The sequence below is a fragment of the Heterocephalus glaber genome, unplaced genomic scaffold (assembly GCF_053883595.1).
Source record: "Heterocephalus glaber isolate CG9 unplaced genomic scaffold, H.glaber_assembly_v1.0 deba00001454, whole genome shotgun sequence".
Classification (NCBI taxonomy): domain Eukaryota; kingdom Metazoa; phylum Chordata; class Mammalia; order Rodentia; family Bathyergidae; genus Heterocephalus; species Heterocephalus glaber.
Genome location: NW_028258303.1, coordinates 8,401,619 through 8,423,493, shown reverse-complemented (window position 1 = coordinate 8,423,493; position 21,875 = coordinate 8,401,619). Strand labels below are relative to the sequence as shown.

The window sequence follows — 21,875 nt, the reverse complement described above, 5'->3', positions numbered from 1 at the left end:
CTACCACTGATAAGTGCTAGATTAGTTTTACAAAAAATTGCCAAACTAGTCTCCCTATTAATACCATCCTTAACATTCCCCACACCAGTATAGGAATAAATTATGTTCTGTGTCTCACTAGCTCTGGGTGTTGTCACTGTTTGTAATCCATTCTAATATATGTCTAATAATATCTCATTGTGATTTTTTTTTTATTGTGATTTTAATGTACATTACTCTGATGGCTAAGGATGTTGTACTTCTTATTATTTGTATAGCAATTGGTATTCCATCTTCAGTAAATCTCTGTTCATGCTTGTTGACCATTTATGATTGGACCATGTGATGTTCTCATCCTTTATCAGCTATGTGATTTACCAATCCTTTAGTCTGTCACCTTCTTACTACTTCATTTGGTGTTACACAGAGCATAAGTTATTTATTTTAATGTGCTGTAAGGCTTTTCATTTAGTATTTTTTTTCCTGTTTCTGAGAAGTGTTGAATTTTTCTGGGGATCTATTATGAGAATCATAGACTAATTGACAAATAATAGTATAAATTGCTGCAGTAAAATAAATAGGATCCCACACTGTGAATTTACTCTTGGGCGTTGTTACATGAACTGTGATATACTGTTAGAAATTTCAGCAAGTCTCTTGCCTCATATTAGAGTTATTATATAGTCTCTTATGCTGAACAAGAAACGTGGCACTTTGATAAATTTCCTAATGAAAAATGAAAAGAAATTTTACTAGTGGGTAAAATTGTTTAGTTTACTCAAAATTATAGACTATCTATACAATATTCTTTTTTTCCTTTTATTGGAACATTTTAGGTATACAATATAATGACATTCATCATTGGAGATATGCACCTTTACATACTCTGTTGGTTCTTATTTTTCACCCTTCCCCTGCCCTCCCTTCAACCCCTCCATCCCTCCCTATTTACAAAGACTGTTTCCATTTTTTCATTTTCTCATATTAATTCCATTCCCTTCTTTCCTTTCTCCTACCCCTCCTACTTCCCCCTCCCCTTTGCCCCTTTTCTTCCTATTTCACATTATCTATTATACCTTTTAGTCCTTCTTTACACTTTCAGTTCCTCATGCTAGAGAAACTATTTGATATTTACACATGCACGTCCTATTTATTTCATTTAAGAGTATCGCCTCAATGTGCATCCATTTAGCAATAAATGTCTCTAATTTCTCATTTTTTATGGCTGAGTAGTACTCCACTTAATAAAAAAACCAACTTTTTCTTTATCCAATCTCCAGTTGATGGACATTTGGGCTGTTTCCAAGTTTTATCTATTACAAATTGTGCTGCTATGAACATGGGTGCACATATATCACTGTGGTATGATTCCTTTAATTCTTTGGGGAAGATCCCCAGCAGGGGAATAGCTGGGTCAAATGGGACTTCCAGTTCTAGTTCTTTGAGATATCTCCATACTGATTTCCACAGTGCTTGCATCAGTCTATACTCCCACCAGCAGTGGAGCAGGGTTCCTCTTTCCCCACAGCCCCACCAGCATTTGTTATTGGTTGATTTCATGATAGCAGCCATTCTTTCTGGAGTGAAGTGGAATTTCAGTGTTGTTTTCATTTGCATCTCTTGAATGAACAGTGATGTTGACCATTTTTTCATATGTTTATTTGCCATGTCTACTTCTTTGTGTGAGAAATGTCTGTTCGTTTCAGATGCCCATTTTTGGATTTGGTCTTTAAATTTGGGAGGTCTGATCTTTTTAATTTCTTTATAGATTCGAGATAGTAGACCTTTGTCGGAAGGACTGCTGGTGAAAATTTTTTTCCAAATTGTGAGTTGTCTCTTTACACTGCTGGTGGTTTCTCTTGCTGTGCAGAAGCTTTTTAGTAAAAAGAGACCCCACTTGATTGTTTGTGCCAGTTCACGGGCAACTGAGGTTTTGTTCATAAAGTCTTTTCCTACCCCAATGTCTTCAAGAGTTCTACCTAGCCTCTGTTCCAGCCGGTTCAGTGTTTCTGTTTTTATATTTAGATCCTTAATCATTTTCATTTTAGTTTAGTGCATAGTGAGAGATATAGGTCTAGTTTTAGTCTTTGGCAAGTTGAAACCCAATTTTTCCAGCATGATTTATTAAAGAGGCTATCTTTCTTCCAGCAAGGGTGTTTGGCTCCTTTGTCAAAAATGAGGTGGCTGAGTGTGTTTGGAGTTGTTACTGCATCTTCTAATCTGTTCCACTGGTCCTCAGGTCTGTTTCTTTGCCAGTACAATACTGTTTTTATCACAGTAGCTTTGTAGTAGAGTTGCAGGTTGGGGATTGTGATACCCCCTGCCATGTCTCTGTTACCTAGAATTGCTTTGCTATTCTGGGTCTCTTCTTGTTCCAAATGAATTTCTGGATTGTTTTTTCAAGGTCCATGAAGTATGCTGCTGGGATTTCAATTGGGATTGCATTGACTCTATATAGTAATTTTGGAAGTATAGCCATTTTCACTATGTTGATCCTTCCTAACTAGGAGCAAGGTATGTCTTTCCGTTTTCTGATATCCACTTCAATATCTTTTTTTAAAGTGCTTCAGTTTTTGGAGAACAGGTCTTTGATTTCTTTTGTTAGGTTGATTCCTAGATATTTCAGCTTTTTGGGTGCTATTGTGAAAGGAATTGTTTGCCCTATTTCTCTCTCAGTGAGTCTCTTGTTTGTGTAGAGGAAAGCTATTGATTTTTGTGTTTTGACCTTGTATCCAGATACTTTACTGAATTTGGTTATGAAGTCTAAAAGACTTTTGGTGGAGTTCTTGGGATCTTCTATATACAATATCATGTCATCTGCAAATAATGACAATTTGAATTCTGCATTTCCTATCTTTATTCCTTTTATTTCTTTCTCTAGTCTAATACCGTGGCTAATGTTTCCAAAACTATATTGAACAAGAGTGGTTATAGTGGACATCCTTGCCTTGTTCCTGATTTTAGTGTGAACGATTTCAGTTTTTGACCATTTAGTATGATACTGGCTGTTGGTTTTCCATAAATGGCTTTTATCAGATTGAGGTAGAGACTATCTATTCTGATTTTTGTAGGGTTTTATCATAAATGTGTGTTGGATTTTGTCAAATGCTTTTTCTGCATCTATTGAGATGATCATATGGTTTTCGTCCCTGGCTCTATTGATATGGTGTATTATATTGATTGATTTACATATGTTGAACCATCCCTGCATCCCTGGGATGAATCCCACTTGGTCAGGGTGTATGATCTTCTTGATGATCATCTGCATTCTATTTGCCAGTACCTTATTAAGGATTTTTGCATCTATGTTCCTTTAGTGATATTGGCCTGTAGTTTTCTTTTTCAGTTGGGTCTTTCTCTGCTTTGGGGATCAAGGTGATGCTTGCTTCCAGGAATGATTTCAGGAGTATTGCTTCCCTTTCAATTTCATTGAAGAGTTTAAACAGTAGTGGCAGTAGTCCCTCTCTAAATGTCTTGTAGAATTCAGCAGTGAAGCCATCAGGATCAAGGGCATTTCTTAGTTTGTAAGTTTTTAAGTACGTTTTCAATTTCATTGATTGATATTGGGTTGTTTAGAATTTTTAGGTCTTCTTCGTTCAACTTTGGTAATTCATATGTATCTAGAAATCTGTCCATTTCTTCCGTGTTTTCCATCTTATTGGTGTATAGGTTCTGGAAGTAGGTATTGATGATCATCTGGATTTCTGCTGTGTCTGTTGTAATTTCACTCTTTTCATTCCTAATTGCATGGCTTTGGGCCTTTTCCTTTTTCTGATAAGGATTTGTCAATTTTGTTTATTCTTTTGAAAAACCAACTCTTGGCTTCATTGATTTTTGTATTGTTTTCTTAGTCTCCATTGCATTGATTTTTCCTCTGATCTTTATAATTTCCTCCCTTGTATGAGCTTTGGGTTTGTCCTGCTCTTCTTTTCCTAGAAGCTTGAGGTTCAGCATCAGGTTGTTTAATTGGGTTCGCTCTGTTTTCCTAATATGAGTATTCACTGCAGTGAATTTCCCTCATAATACTGCTTTCATTGTGTCCCATATATTCTAATATGTTGTAATGTCCTTGTCATTTATTTGAAGGAACTGTCTGATATCTTCTTTAATTTCCTCTGTGACTCATTGGTTATTCAGAGTGTGTTGTTCATTTTCCATGTGTTTATGAAGTTTTTGCAGTTTCTTTTGTTGTTGACCTGCAATTTCATCACACCATGGTCTGATAATATACAGGGAATAACTTCAATTCTTTGCAGTTACCTAAATATGTTCTATGAGCTAGTATGTGGTCTATTTTGGAGAATGACCTGTGTACAGCTGACAAGAATGTGTATTCTGATTTTGTGGGGTGAAACACTCTGTAAACATCTGTTAAGTTCATATGTTGAAGAGTTTGATTGAGTTCTACTATTTCATTGGTTGTTTTTTGTCTAGTTGATCTATCTATTTGTGACAGTGGGGTGTTGAGGTACCCCATTACAATTGTATTAGTGCACATATGACTTTTATGTCCATTAGTATTTATTTTATATAGTTGGGTGCACTAGTGTTTGGTGCATAGATCTTATTATTGTTATCTCTTCCTCTTGGATTTTTCCCTTTACAAGGATATAGTGTCCTTCTTTGTCTCCCTTAATCAGTGTGGGTTTGAAATCCCCTTGGTCTACAAAGAGGATAGCTACTCCTGATTTTTTTCAGGTTCCCATTGCATGGAGTATTTTTTTTTCCACCCTTTAACTTTCAGTCTATGAATTTCTTTTTGAATTAAGTGTGTTTCTTGTATGCAGCATATTGTTGAATCTTGCTTCTTGACCCATTCTTCCAGTGAGTTGAGATCATTTACATTGATGCTTATAACTGATATGCATTGACTTATCATTGTCATGACTTTTTCTTTTTGTTGGATCCTCCCTCTTTGCTTTTAATTTCTTGTCATGCTCGGTGGATGCATTCTGCTGGGCTTGCTGGGGTTGTGATCCTTGTTCTTTTCCTCGCATTTTGTCTAAAATTTTTTGGAGTGCTTGTTTGGTATTCATGAAGTTCCTAAGGTTTTCCTTGTCATGAAAGTATCTTATTTCACCATCAGGTTTGAAAGATAGTTTTGAAGTGTACATCAATCTGGGTTGGAGGTTGTTTTCCTTTAGGGCTTGAAACACATCAGTCCAATCTCTTCTTGCCTTGAGGGTTTGCACTGAGAAATCTACTGTGATTCTGATGGGCTTTCCTTTGTATGTGATTTGTTTCTTTTCTCTAACTACTTGTAGAATTTTGTTCTTCTGTTGGATTTCTGGAATCTTAACAATTATATGCATATGTGTAGATTTTTTTTGATCAAGGCTAGTTGGAATCCTATATGCTTTGCTTATCTGTATGTCAAATTCTTTTCCCTTGCTTGGGAAATTTTCTACCATCACTTCTGTGAACAGTTTTTTTTATGTTGTCTGCACTCTCTCCTGTTTCTTCATTGACTCCAATCAGTCTTATGTTATTTTTCTTGGCATCATCTAGCAGGTTCTGGATTGATTTCTCCTGGTCCCTTACAATTTTAGAGAATATTTTTCTTTTCCTGGTCACTAATTGCAATCTTATCTTCTATATCTGACATTCTGTCTTCACTTTGGATCATTCTGCTGCATAGACGTTCAATGGAGTTTTTAATCTCCTGGAAATCTGTTTGCATCTGTTTTATGGATTCCATTTATTTCCTATGTTGGGATTCCATCATGTTCCTCAGTTCCTCTATTTTTTTATCTGTATCCTCTCTAGATTTATTAATCATGTCTTGCACTATGAGCAAGATCTTTGCTGTTATGTGAGAAATTATTTCTGATTTCATTTTTTCCAGATCCTCTTTCATTGCTAGCAGGGGAATAGCTGGGTCAAATGGAACCTCTAATCATTCTTTTTAATTCTCCAAATATGTACTTTGTTCCTAGATTTTCATAAATCACTGTAGGAGTTTGTGGACATACCAAGACTAGTGAAAGGCACTCTGATTTAAAAGAATTAATCTTCTATTCATTGAGACAGACATCTGTCCAAAAACTATAATAGAGTCATGAATCCCATGAGAGACACATAAGCATGACTTAAGAGAGCAATACCTCACATTGGAGGTGATGTGGAATTGAACAATGGCCTGAAATATTTGATCTCCTTTACTCTTTTTCAGTCTAAATATAAAATAAATAGAAAAATAATCATCCTCTGCTCGTGGTTGCCCAAGTGGCAAAAAGGGAGCAGACTTTTCAATTCTTTGAGCGATGACCTCATTATTTTTATTGATTCTGAAGATGTTTATACAGCAACAGTACAAGACATGGCAAAAGAAAGATAAGGGAATATCTCCCTGGCTTGATATTTCCTCAACCTTTGTTTTCTTGGCATGGGCTTCAGCTTTCCAAATGAAATACCATCTTTACTACTGTAGGCATTGGTTACAAGTACAGTTATAGAGGTGCTGGCCAAGACAACACTGTGTCCATTATAACACAAGCACAGTAGTTGCATACCATCCTGACCTGCTTGTTGTTTGCATCACAGTTCTTGTGGGTCTGCTTCAGAGTTAGGCAGAATCAGCCAGCACAGGGAAGGCCATGTTCCCTGGCACAATAAAACAAGTCTGAAAAATAATGTAAGCGGAAGAGGAAGCACTGCTCTTTTTCTTTTGGCCTATAATTATCCTCTGTAATCACAAATTTTAAATGGTTTTTTTCCTGTTGCTTTTATATGAATTACTCTTGTGAATTTTTATGTTTGTCCTTACTGAATTGGCTAATGGCAGCTGCTCTTGTGGGTGAGGATGATACAGGGAACAGAGACCATGAGTTCAACCAATGACTGCGTTAGGTGAGAAAGACTCTTCAACCATGGCCAGTTTTTGAAAACTGCTAGTATTGAGGCACAGGTCTTGGCTCCAATAATTGAAAAATCAAGTAAATTTTAATCAGTTAGTTTAATGTTTACAATACTATACTCTAAACTTATAAAATGCCCTGAAAACCAACATCATTTACAGTAATCATAGTGGGTTAATGCAGGAGTGATTTGGTGTACAATCAAAGTATTGCCACCATCAGGGCCAAATTTTAAGAGCAAATTTTTTGAGAAGCTGGATCTGAAGTGTAAAGGAACAATTTCAAAGTTCATTTCAATATGTACCGATGGTATTTTATTACCCCAAATTAGGAATATGATAAGAAATTATTTTCTTCACATGGTGGTACAGATGCAAACAGCTAATACATATGCTACTTACCTTTAATTTTATTGGTTTAATTACTTCATAATTTAAAAACAAGTACATCTTTGCAGTTTCCTAAATTTCGCAGTAAAATAATGATGAACTCTGCTTATTTACGAATCCTTTTCTCTTTTTGTCTGTAAAGATAGAAGGCCAAGATGTTTAAAGGGTATTTGCAGATGTGACTGCTAACTTAATCATAAATGCCAAAAATTGTTTCTTGTACGATGAGAAATACTAATTTTTGAATATGATATTTAAATAAATCCTTCTGATTACATCACTTAGTATTTGCTGAAATACTTATTTTTTATCACCTCTCATTTTTAAAAAGCATACATAGTATTTTCCGGACACAGTCCATATGCATCAATTTCATTTTATAATTTTAACATGAGAACCTCGTAACTCTGGCATTAATCTAACATTTTAAAATAGCCCTTTAAGGAAAAAGGTGGTAATTAATAAATAATTATGCAGTCATTTTCAAGTTTTTAATAATGAAATCAAGTGTGTGTGAACAAAATTCATTCTGTCAGTGTAATTGCTTTCTTGAGTTTCTGTGTCAGGCAATTGAAAAATAATATATTACATTACGGTAAGGAACTTTCCTAAAAGGCATCTGAAATATCATTTTGTGGTGAACACTGAGAAGCCAGGCCTACAGTTATTAGGCAAATATAATTTCAATGAAATAAAAACTGTCCTAGGAGCTCTCAAACATTCAAAACCTCCACTGGTAAAATGTTTTCTAATATTCCTTTATTTAATGTTGACCCATTACCTGATTTTCTCATGAATAAAATCTTTATCATTACTATTACTATTTTGTTTATCTCTGAGTAATATATTTATTTAGTGATAGGTGTCATTTTAAGTTCTTTACAACTTCATTTGGGCCACTGAAACACGGCTGTAGAACTCCGTTCCTGCTTCTACTTCCAAGACCTTCACCTCTTACTATGCATTAGCACAATGCAGAGTAATGAGAGTACATTTACATTGTCCTTCTTCAACTGAAAAAAGGATTCTGAAAGAGAAGAGTGAAATGAGTATAGGAAGACCATTGTCTTGGGTACTTCCTTCCAAATTTAGTCTGAACATGGTACATCTCACATCGCGAATGTCTAAAATCTGCCATCACCCTAGGAAACAGTTATTCATATTTATCCACCTTTCAAATCAGTACAAATAAAGGCTACTCTGCTTCAACTTGGGGCAAGATTTTTGATTTGCCAAACCAATGCTCTAATGCTAATGACAGGTCCTTCTGTTAGATTAGAGAATAAAATACTGATAATGTGAACTTGTAGCTCAGTCTTCAGTGAAAACTCTGAAGCATATTAATATCACTTCTTATAGTGCTTTACATACCACAAAGAACTTTTACACACATATTCACACACACAAACTCAGAATTTCACAATTTTATGAGATAGAAATAATCCTTGAGTGTTAAACATCCAAAGCATTCCTTGACTTGCCCCAATAACTTAAGATAGTATTTTTTTATTGTGATAAAAATATACAATATGAAATCTACTGTATTACATTTTTTATTGGATAGTAAACTATTGCCAAATACAGGCACATCATTGTACAGTACATCTCTGGAACTTCCACCATTCATGACTGAAACTCTGTATCAGTTGCACAACTCCAGATTTCTTCTCCTTCACCCAAACTTCTGGCAATCAATGTCCTACTTTCTGCTTTTATTTAGTTTGACTGCATTAGGTATTTCATATATGTGTCATCTCTCAGGCCAGTGCTATTAAACTTTTGCTGTATGCTTTCTTCAGAAGTTTTGTGGTTTCCAGTCTTACATTTAAGCCTTTAATCTATTTTAAATTGACTTTTGCGTATGGTGGTGAGGTAAATGTTCAATTTCATTTTGTGTGTTGGATATCCAGTTTCCCTGGCATCATTTATTGAAAAGACTGTCTTTTTGCCATTATACATTTTTGGCATCAAAAAAAGACAATATTCTTGGCATTCTAGTTGAAGATCATTTGAAAGTTTATGGATAGGCTTATTTCCAAGTTCTCTATTCTGATCTTTTGTTTTTAGTGTCAGTATTATACCATTTTGATTACTATAGCTTTTTTTTACTTACTGTGTTTTGATTTCAGGAAGTGTGAATCTTCCTATGTTGTCTTTTTCTTTCTTTTTCTATGTATATTGGGTATTCTGTGTTTTCTGTGGTTCTTATGAATTTTATGAATTTTATAACAGTTGTTTCTTTTTCTATTTTTCCAAAAACTATCAAAGGATTTTGACAAGGATTCCATGTAATCCATACCTTTGGGTAGTCTGGACATCTTGACAATATTAAGTCTTCTAATTCATGAACTTGGGATAATTTTTCAGATAATTTTGTCATCTATAACTTATTTGATCAATGTTTTATAATTTCCATTATAAGGTTTTTCCTATTTAGTTGCTTATTCGTAAGTATTTTATTCTATTTATGGTATTGTAAATGGGATTGTTTTCTTACTTTCCTTTTGAATTACTCATTATAACTGTGTAGAAACACAATTGGCTTACATATGTTGATTTTTTTACTCTGCAGCCTTGCTGAATTATTTTATTATCTTTTTTTTTCTTTTTTTTTGGTACCAGTGATCAAACTTGGGTCCTTGTGCTCGCGGGGCAGGTGGTGGAACCACTGAGCTAACTCCCTGGCCCCATTATCTCTAAATATGTGTGTGGGGAGGTGTGTAATCTTCAGGGTTTTTTACATCTAATATTATGCAATCTGAGACCAGATTAATTTTACTTCTTCTTATCTGATTTGGATGTTTTTTATTTCTATTTGTTTCCCAATTTTTTGAGTTTGGACAACCGGTATTATATTGAATAGAGATGGTTAAAATGTACAGCTTTGCCTTGTTCTTGATCTTAGTTGAAAAGCTTTTTTCAAAATTCAATATGATGTTATCTAGGAACTTGCAATATATGGCCTTTGACTGAGCAGTTTAATTCATTTACACTTAAACTAATAACTTAAAGAAATCACGAACTGTTTTCTGTAGTGACATCGTGATTTCTTTCTCATTTTCTTTTAGGTATATTTTATATGCATGTTCTGTGTAGCTACTATCAAGCTTATGTAAACTCTCATTTTATTATAATCAATATTCAGAAAAAAAACTTTAAGTAGCATAAAAACTCTTTGTTTTCTCTTACACCCATATTGTATTGATGACAATTACATCCTTTTTGACTTTGTATTTATTAATATATGTTCTAGTCATATATTTTTATCTTTTAAGTACTATCCTGGATAAAAAAGTGTTTTTTGCTTCATTATTAAGTATTACAGTATTCTGTATTTCTTTGTATATTTACCTTTACCAGCAAACTTTATATGTACTTTTGTATTGCTATTTATGCCCTTTCATTCCAACTTGAAGCATTCTCTTTGTTATTTTTTATAAGACAGGTACAGTGGTAATGAATTCCTTAGCATTTGTTATTATTTCCTTATTTCATACTAATTTTTTTAATTAAATTATTTTATTGGTACATTGTAGGTATACAACACAATTACATTTCTCATTGGGAATTGTACCTTTACATAATGCATCCTGGTTCTTATTTTTTCCCCATTCCTAGCCCTCCCTTCACCCCCTCCACCCTTCCCTATTTACAAAGACCTTATTTCCATTTTTTCCATTTCTCATCATTTTTCCTTTCCCCTGCCCCTCGCACTACCCCTACCCCTTTGGACCTTTTCTTCCTATTTTGCATTATCGATTATTCATTCTAATCATTGGTACATTTTAGGTATACAGTATAATGACATTCATCATTGGAAATTTGCACCTTTACATAGGCCCTCTTGGTTCTTATTTTTCACCCTTGCCCAGCCCTCCCTTCAACCCCTCCAGTCCTCCCTATTTACAAAGATTTTGTTCCTAGTTTTCCATTTTCTCATATTAATCCCATTCCCTTCTATCCTTTCCCCTAGCCCTCCCACTTCCTTCCCCTTTGCCCCTTTTCTTCCTATTTCACATTACCTATTTTTATGGAGAAGTTTTAATAGATATAGTTTCATCATTTGGCAGAGGTTTTGTTTTGTGTTTTTTTCAATTTTTTATTTTGTGTTGTTTCATTTTCATGTTCTTTAAAAATGTCACTCCTCTCTCTCTCTTTCTCTCTCTCTCTCTCAAATTTTGGAAATCTGCTCATAGTCTTAGGTTCCTTTGTATAGGATGAGTTGTTTTTACTTGCTTTTTTCAAAAGTCTATTTGCCTTTCACTTTTGGCATTCTGACAGTGTGTTTTGGAGTGGTCTTCATTGGGTCCCCTGTATTAATAATCTGTTGGGCTTTTTGAATCTGGATGTTCATTTTCTTACACAGATTTGGGAAATTTTCAGCCATTAATTTTTCAAAGAAGGTTTCTGCCTGTTAATATTTTTTTCCCCAATCTAGGACTCCGAAATGAAGTAATAGTCCACTTGATGCTGTGTTATAACTTCTTCAAGCTTTATGTACCACATTTTGTTTTTTGTTTGTGAGTTTTTGTATCAGTACTGGAAAATGAACCCAGGGTCTTTGCACTGAGGTACATCCCAGCCCTTCTTTTCTTCTTCTCTTCTCTTCTCTTCTCTTCTCTTCTCTTTTCTTCTCTTCTCCTCTCCTCTCCTCTCTTCCCTTCTCTTCTCTTTTCTTCTAATCTTTTCTTTGAGACAGGACATCACTGTCACTAAATTGTCAGTCTAGGCTCAAACTTGTTATCCTCCTACTTTGGCCTCCCAGAATGCTGGGATTGCAGGTATGTTCCACCATACCCAGCTCCTGTTTGCAGTTTTTTTTTCTCCTTTGATTAAACACTGCTAATTAATCTTTATGGTTCCTGATTTATCCCTTTGCCTGATGAAGTCCATATTTTAACACCTCAAGTGAATTATGCAATGCAGTTATATTGTATTCTTCAGCTTCAGAATTTTTGTGTGGTTCTTTTAAATCAGAACCAAGAGTACTGTTTTGTGATTATTCTCATTTTGTTCATTCATCAATCTCCTAAGCTCACCAAGAGTCGTTATGACAGCTATATGGAATTCTTCGCCTCTTACTCATGTCCTTCTGTTCCTCTGGGCCTGGTTTCTGGAGAAGTGTTCTCTTTGTTGGGCCATATTTCCATGGTTCCTTTGTGAGCCTTCTACTTCATGTGGGGATCTGAACATTCAAAACATGGCTACCATTTTTTTATAAACTAGCTTTGTATACGGAAAGATTTTCAACAGTCAGTCTACCTAGGGACTCTGGTGTCTTTTTAAGCATTGATGTAGATGTGTCTTATCTGGACCTGTATGTGTAAATTTCCAGCCAAAGAGTTTTCCTTTGTCTTTTTTTAAGAATTCATAATTTCTTCTTTCCTCCTGTAGAACGGGTTCTTTGGACCTGTTTAAGCCACCCAGCTCTTTTTGTTCCAAAAGACCCCTGGACTTTTAGTGTAGGCCAGGTTTCATCGGCACTCCACATCAAATATGAAGCATTCTGTCATGCAGCCTTCCATGAAACCAGAGTGTTGGATATCCGCTCCGCTCTTTCCATTCCCAGTTTAGAAAGAAACTGCCCAACTGCATCAGCAAGTGGCTATTCTAGCATGAGTCTCTGACAAACAGTAAGTCACTTAGCTCTTCTCAGTGCTCCTCCCAGTCATCCAAAGTATGCTGGCTACCATGAGCACTCTGATACAGATAAGATAGAACCAGTCCCCAAGGCAGCACTGTGAGAGACTAGAATGTCAGTTATGCATCTACTTTCCCCACTCCCTGCTTCAGCCTCCCTAGTGCTGCCCAGCTCTGTGATATATGTATACTCACTGCATGATACAAAATTTTCTTGCTAATTTTTAAAAAAAGACAGATTTGCTTATTTTGTGAAACTCAAACAAATGTAAGCATACATTTAAAAATATTAACTATCTGTTTCAAACATAATCCCCAAAGAGTGATTAAAGATCAAACACTAGATGAGATATTTGCTAAAAATAACAAATAATATAAATACATATTGTATGTTTTTTATTGTATTGTAAAATTTAGTTTGCTATAGCAAAGATAATTAAATATTGCCCATGTAGAACTGCAAGGACACATTTGTGGCAGAAAATTGCAAATTTGAAGACAATTAAACTCACAGTTTATCTCAGTGAAAATTATTAGTAATATTCCTCCTCAAATTTTAAAACTTATTTTCAAGAAAGTATAATATAAAAGCTAACTTATAGCTCATGAGTACAAAATTAATTTTTGAGGATGATTAATAATCTATTCTTGTTTCCATTCTACATTAATTATACTTTAATCATGCTTTAATTATACATTAATTATATTTCTCTCTGTGTATATATATATATACACACACACATATATATATGTAATGCCTATGTAGCCATTATGTAATTTGAGTATAATACTTTTACAAAAAGTTATATTTTCATTTAAAATGTATGATGTTATCTTCAACTGAAGTGGAGTACAAACAAGCAAAGCATAACATAATGAAAATATTAATTGAATGTACTGCTTTTCAAATATTTATTTTGTATAATTTGTTTTAGCCAACCTGATACTATGATTAGCTTCTATCACTGTTTATCAGAAGGACTTAGAGTCCTCATTATTTAGATAAATAGAAGAAAAGAAGGAAGGAAATTGTTTTTGTCAAAAGCCAGAATAATCCATAAAGCAGACCCTTTAGAGTGTGAAATTGTAAAGTTCTACCAATCCCTTAATATAAAGATATACATTCAATTGTAGGGTTAATTTTCTCATGCTCATTTTAATATATATTCATTTATTATTTTCTGAAGGGTTAGTTGATTTATTATTATCAAAGGTGGGTTTTATATTTGAAAGAATACAATTTTTAATACTATAACTATGAAATTTTTATGACATATATAGTAAAATGAGCAGCTAATTTTCTAAACAAAAGAATACTTTTGCTCATGTAGAAACACAGTGATCTTTGCTTTGGACCAAGTGTATACAGTGATTCAGTAATAACTAGACAAAAAAGTTTAATTTCAGTGTCTAAAATGTTGATATTCATCTAGTTGTTTTCTCTACTACCAAAATATCTTGAAGTGGTTATTTATAGAAATATTAGAAAGATTCAAATGTAAAATGGTAAGGAATAAGCTTAATGACATTTTTGTAAAAGTGAAAAATAAATATATAAGCTTGGTGCTTGATTTATTAATATTTCATTTAAAACAGTTTGTGTTTATTGCTTTAAAAATATTTACTATAGTCTTATACTATTTTATTTTATTTTAATGTCACCAGAAATTTATCCTTAAAATATCAACAGAATATATACAATTATATATAATTATTTAAACTGACTTAAGTAAAGACCAGCATAATAATTCCTTGCATATTTTAAGTATACTGAAACACATAGATATATATTTTAAATAATCACTAATTTTATAGTCATCAACATCATCTTCATTATTATCATTTTTAGTATTACTTCTATCACGATTATAACAATGACAATAGCTATTGCATTCTGGGCCATGTAACTTAAAATTAATCTCTTAATTTTGCTCCAATTGCTGCCTACCATTGCCAACAGCTCTCATGATACTGATATTCTTTGAAAAAAGGAAGACACGTACATGTGCATTCTTTAAAAATATGAAATGAAACTTTTGCTTAGGTACAGAAAATGTAATACCCTAGATGCTATTCATGAAGATACGAATGGTGCATCCCTAATGTGAATAACTTCTTAGTGTTTAGTGGAGAGCTTTAAGTTTTAGAAAGATTTTTATTTGCTGTTGCTCTTTGCTTTCCTTTGTTTAGTTGCTACTTTTGCCTATAAAATATGAGGTAGGATAAACATTTTTAAATATTGAGGATAAAGTGGGAGCAAGGGAAGGAGAATTTAAATTCTGGAAGAAATTAATAAAGAAAACTCCTTTAGTAAGGAGACAGGAAGGAGTAAAGTTCACAGCAAGAAACTGATGTAATGCTGAAGTCTCTGCCTCCCAAGGAGACTTAGTATAGGTGATCATAAGAATTAATGGTTACACTGATAAGTGGGAAAGAGTATTGTCAGCTATAGTGAGGGAAATAAATTGAAAGAGTTTACACCTACTAGATTGTCATTTCCTGGAGAAAGCAAACTCTTTCCTCCTTCTGATGAGGGAAGTAGAGGCCTGGGAAAAATAAACAAGTTTTGAAACAACTGCAATGGGAATTATGGGGAAAAGAATACAATGGGAAGATATGAAAGGATTAGAAACTTTACGAAAACACATTCCATATTTGTCTCAACTGTAGGTTAAATTTTAACAGAAAGAGTATCCTTTACCTATCAGATGAGTATGTCACAGATTATAGAGTTCAGGTTTCTCTACCTATAGGGCCCAATGACATTTCTCATTTCCAGGTAGTATGAGAAGAGGAAAAACTGTTAAGTACAGGAAGCCCAGGGAAGGAAGTAAAGTACATTTTGGAAGTTTCAGTGAGACTACATCAATCAGGAAATTGTCTAAGTGAAGTTTGCCACATATTCTGGAATCTGACATTTGCTATGTGCTAAATCCAGGGAGATCTTATTAGATTTATTTTATTTCTCATACTAGATAAATTCACATAGTCCTGTAAAGGAAGCTTGCTGTATGGTTTTTAAGAGTATAAGCCCCTTAGATTGGGAGGAATTTGCTAATCTTTTATAAGAAATATTTTGAAAAACCTTAGGATGATTTAATTTTGCCTTTAGAGGGAAGAAAATGAAATAATTTTTAAAATTTCACTTTAAAACTTTCCAGTGCATAAAACATAGAGAGCGATCAATAACTGTTTTGTCCCTGGGCAGAATCCTTCGCAACCACGATTTTAGTTAAAAATTAATTCTTCACCTCTTTCTTCAGCTGAGGCCTCTACTATGAGCTTCATATTTTAGTACTAGCGATGCTTTGGCTTCATTTCTTGTGACACTTTCAGTTTTCTAAGCTCTTTTTCCACTAATTTTTATGTTTGGTTTAATGCTAGCGCCTAAGACCTCTGAGTCTTTTCTTATGCTGATGTTACTGCCTCTTGATACATTACTTCCTAGTCCCTGTCCCCCTTATGTATCCTACAGTCATAAAGTGCAGTGTTAACTTCCCTCAAGAGGTCTTTGAATTCTGAGAAATTGTTGCATGGGCCACTCTGTATTCATGCAGCACTGTGCACTTCCCCCATGGTTATGCTCATCCATGACAATGACCTCTCTGGTCTCCTTGTCTGCATCAGTTAATACAATGACTTACACTTTCTCCGAATGAGTGAATTCAAATATATTATGATGAAATGCCGATAAGTTCCAATATGAGGCAATAATGGATGCTTTAATTTTTGGTATTTCAAATTTCAGTTTCATTTTTACTGTGCTATTTTCAGATACTTTCTTTCAATAGTTATTCTTCTTAAGACAAGTTAATTGCTTGTATCACTGTAAATAAGTCTATTTACAAAGTGATTTTTAAGCACAATGGTGCACTGGATCTCATACTTGAAATGTTCCACATTGAAAATATTCAACTTCAAGGCTAATATTGAACACGTAAAACTACATAGAATTCATTTTAGTAACTATTTAGTTTTCTAGTACCAAAGATATAAACATCTCCTTTTGATTCAGAAACCCTGATTGTAACTTACCATATGAGAGAAATCATTACTTTGCTTTATTGACTGTGAACTTTGTTTAATATCAAAAGCAGAAAGTCAACATTATTAGCTTCATGGTTTGTTTTCCAAGTCACTTGATGATTTAAGGGACAAATGAAGAAAACTGTATGCCTCCAGTTATGTTCAATCATGCATACACCTAGCATTTGTTCTGTTTCCTAAGCAGATTTTCATCTTTGCTTACCACCAGGAAGAGTAATCAATAATAATGAATGATAATGTATGTAGCCCACTCAGAGGAGGCGCATTGCATGGACATTAGATGTGAATTACATGAAAATCCCTCCAGAAAGGCCACAGGAGTCAGAGATGAATGGCTTCCTTAGAGCACAATACATTCCAGACTAGGTCTAGACTGCAAAATGGTTTTGCATGCAAGTAAATAATTAAAGCTTTGTCATCAACAGCTCTGTTAAACAGAGGTACCATTTATTGAGAGCAAATATTCTCTTCGGGAAAAAATAGAAGGAACCAAGAATAGAATTTATAAGAAAGGATGCACTTTAAAAATAAATGTTTACTTACAATAAAATTTTATTTGTATTTGGAGTTCAAATTTAAATTTGCGTATCAAAATAGAAGTGATATAACCTCAAAATTATGGCTACTACAATAGACCCACATCCCTTGCAAAGTTGTATATACATGCCTTGAATGATACGTGGTTTTTGATATGTATTTTCTAATTATCAATAAGTACTTTAATAAACATTGTGCTGATCTTTAAGAGCATTAAACAACTTTATTAATGAGCAATAAAATGCTAGGCAATCTGTCGTTTGTATATGCAATTGGAATATATTTACTCAGAGTTTACATTTACTTCCTAATTTGTTATTAGATAAAAGTATTTAAAGTGCTTATGTTTTCTTTGTTTTTGTTGTACTTTTTCTACTTGAAAACTAAGCCCCAGGACTTGAATCTTATTTAAATGTAATGTAAACTGTATTTTACTGTGTATCTAAGGAAACAATTAACCCACTTGTGATTTAAGTAGACCAAATGCTAGCTATGTTCTTGCATCTTTATGAAAATGAATTACTTCAAATGCTATATCTTAAACAAATGTTCTTACATGTAATATTTTTCTGTTAAGAGATTATATCAGTAAGAAACAACTGACTTTTAAAAATTAACTTCTTATACATATAAGCGGAAAAGTTGGTAAGGTTGGCTTTGAACCTCATGCAGGAGTATCAAGATTACTCATCATATATTGAAACGAAGATCTTTTGCCTCATTCTCTTCCCTTCTTTTTCCTACCCTTCCTTCCTCCCTCTCCTCGTTCCTTTCTCCCCCCTCTCCCATGGCTTCCAAGTCAGTATTAGATGAAAAGAGAAATAACAGTGCTTATTATTTTTATTAGTACATATTTGCAGTATAATTTCACATTCCTTGTGTGTAGTTGGTACGTGTACATGACACATCCCTTTTTTCACCTCCTATCCTCCCTCTCCCCTAAAGAAACAAACAACAAAACCCAAAACCAGTCTTTATTGTGTCAAGAGCTTAAAATGCTACTTTTCAAAGTGGAGTATATGTGAGGAAAAGGAAAATTATTGTTATAGATCCCTTTGCACAGATAATATTAGAAAAGACAGATTTTGAAATATGCATAGACCAATCATAGGTGGATTCTAAAAGCTGTAAACATTCCAAAGTGATCGTTAGAGGGTACTTTGATTTTAAAATATAGTTTACTATTTTGCAATAAGAAAGTATGTATTTGCAATGTAATGCATAAATTTCTGTGAAACACTACATAGTTGAAACTATATTATTTTTCTTTTTTATTCAAAAACATTTTGTTGTGTTTTCTCTTTTCGGCAGAATGATTTTTGTCATTTCTTCTTAGCTTAAGGAAGTTTAGGTTGACCTGTTCAGTTACTAAACACTTCTGTATTGACTGTCACCTACATTCTAGAAACTATAAAAGACTCGGGATCAATTTATGTTTAAAAAAATAGTTTCTGCTGAACTTGTTCCTACGAAGTCAACATCAGAAGGCATCCCAATTGGTGGAATAAATGACAATATTATAGAAACTGTATGTAGAATCTGGGTGGGGATTTTTAAAGCTCTATGATGGAGAATTAAATTTGTTTTAGTTAATATGTATGCATATGTATAAATTTACAGAAATAAACAGAAATGTAACATATAGAGATAAAGTATATTTTAAGTGGTTAAATTGTTCTAAACATTGTAATTGTGGATATTCTTAAACTCTGTATATATGGAATCATTTAATTCAACATTTCTCAACCTGTGATTTACAAAATGCATGTCACTGGTACAAAATGGTAAATGTATATATGGAGAGAATGAAGTATTTTCAAACTTTTTACAAAAATTAGATACAGTAATTTTACTTCTGTTGAATCTAATTTTTAAAAATGAGACTTCCATTTTGTATGTTTTTGCTTTTTAATTTGTATTGTTTCCCAAAATAGCAGTTTATGAAAAATTCATTTTTTTAAAATTGTGAGACACACTAAGTTGCAAATAAGAACTCCAATCAGAAAATTTTAAAAACTTACTCTTTAGTAGGATTCTATAAAAAATCTGTGAATACTAAATTTTTGGTAAAAATATTCACAAATTTATTTTCTCATTTCCTAAATACTGTTTAATGGTTTGAGGTAATCAAACATAGCTAACCATAGAAAGAAAATAATTTATGTACCTGACTTACTTTAGGTTTTATACAAGAATAATATAATATATCCAATTTAGGTTGAATAAGGATTACATTTCTTACAGGCATAATGAAAACTTTAAAACACTTGAATATAGTATTTATTACCAATTCTCTTCTATGTAAATTACCATGCATTCGATTAAGAAAACTCATATTAAAAGAGCACAATAGCATTTTTACTTGTCAGTGCAATATTTTACAAATAAATCTGTCACAGTCAACATATATTTCAGAGTGAACAGAAAATTTTTGAGGTGAATACTGCTCTCTAACAGGTATAGCTTTATAAACTGTCTTTGTGGAAATATGCTTTCTGAAGATCTTATCAACTTGATCTACAATACTGAAATACCTTTCAGAACATGTTTGTCACATATAATTTTGTTTTCTATAGTGTGCAGCCTAGGAATTTCAAACAAATAAAATAATAGTTGGAGAAATTGTACTCTGCTAGTTCTTTTCATCAACTCTTTTGGGAAGTTCAGCTCTTTAAAGTCAGATTTTATAGTTTATCAGCGTTTTGGGGGACTATCTTGTACATTTCTGGAAATGTATGTAGGATCTTCCATTTTGCTTCATTAACTCTTTCTCTAATTTCTGGACTGGCAGTTTGAGGTAATGTTAGGTGCAAGTTTTCCGCACCCCTTGCAAGGAAGGATTTCTTGTGTTGGTGCAATTTTACTCCACTGTTTTTCCTGCCACTGCAATGGATACCACTAGACGCTCTTGTCTGTATTGTTTTAAGTCTTTTTCTGGCAAAGCTAAGCTTCCCTGAAACTTCTCCTGTCTCCCTGAGTGAGCACACTGTGTCAGAGACAATGGGTGTTTTCCACACATGCTTGCTCCAACAAATCACCCAGCACTCTGATAAGAAGGGGCACTTCCTTTCTCTGTCTCACATGGTTAAAATGCAGTCAGTGGTTTGGTTTCTGCTCCTCATAGCTAATTGTGTTAAAATATGTTTTCAGTTTTAAATTTTGTTCTCTGTGTATTTTTTTTGTCCCTCTTCCTAGAAAGCCAGCTGAGTTCATTGAGTATAGGGCTAGAGGAAGAGGTAGGAGCAATATGAAGAGCAAACATGATAGGGTCTTTTTTTTTTTTAACCCTCCAGTACCAGGGGTCGAACTCAGGACCTTGTGCTGTATCTCCACCCCTCATGATAGGGTCTTTTTTTGTTTCCATTAAGTTTATTGGCACATTTTAGGTATAAAATACAGTTACATTCATCATTGGGATCTTGTACCATTACATGAGTCTCTTGGTTCTTATTTTTTCCCCTTTCCTTCCCCTCCCTTTACTCCCTCCACCCTTCCCTATTTGCAAAGACTTTGTTTCCAATTTTTTCCTTTTCTCATATTTTTTCTTTTCCCTATTTTTCCTTTACCCTACCCCTCCCACTTCCCCTGCTCCTTTAGACCCTTTCTCCTATTACACAATATCAATTATACATTTTTTAAATTGCAATATCAATATCTAGGAGACATTACCAGAGATTTTACAGAATTTAAAAGGATATAGAAAGCATATTACAAAAATCTGTTTTGAAATAAATTTGACAACTTCTAAGAAGTACCTTGGAAGACAAATTAATGAAACTAACTCTGGAGGAAATATAAAATTTGAATAGCACATATTAAAGAAAGTATATTCCTAGCTTGAAAAATTACCTATATGATAACAGCAGGCTCATATACATTTTAACTGTTAAATTATATCAAGCAATTAAAGCAGAAAAAAGAAGGAACACTTCTGCCCTCATTTTAGGAACTCAACATTGTGCTAAGCCTAACACTGGATAAAGATAATAGAAGAAAAAGTATGAACATAGGTAGAAATTTGTTTAACAAAACAAACTATTAGAAGTCAGATCTGGCAGGATGTATAAAGTGGTTTTGTTATAGGGATGGCAGTGTTGATTCAGCATTGGAAGATCCACCCCCAAAAGTCATCATTTTAACAGAGGAAAGGAAAAAGCCATATGATCTTGTCACTAGTTGGAGAAAAAGTATTGGACTAAATTCTAGAGCTGTTCATGATAAAAGCTATCAGGAGACTAGAAGTAGAACAGAACCTTCTCAACAGATAAGACATGTACTCCATACTTCCACCAAAAATGCCTTATATGAATGGAGAAGATACAATACTTTCACTCTAAGGTCGGAAACAAGGGCAGATAATGCCTACTCTTCACCTGTCCATTAAACTTTGAAACATAGGCCCAAACCAAAATAGTCTGGCAATAGA

At 33.6% G+C, this 21,875-nt stretch overlaps 1 protein-coding gene across 5 annotated transcripts in view; it reads left to right on the top strand.

The window, feature by feature from the left end:
• The window catches only part of Ccser1 (coiled-coil serine rich protein 1), a 1,339,591-nt gene that overhangs the window by 836,679 nt on the left and 481,037 nt on the right, over nucleotides 1-21,875 (top strand). The gene's annotated exons all lie outside the window — the stretch shown is intronic.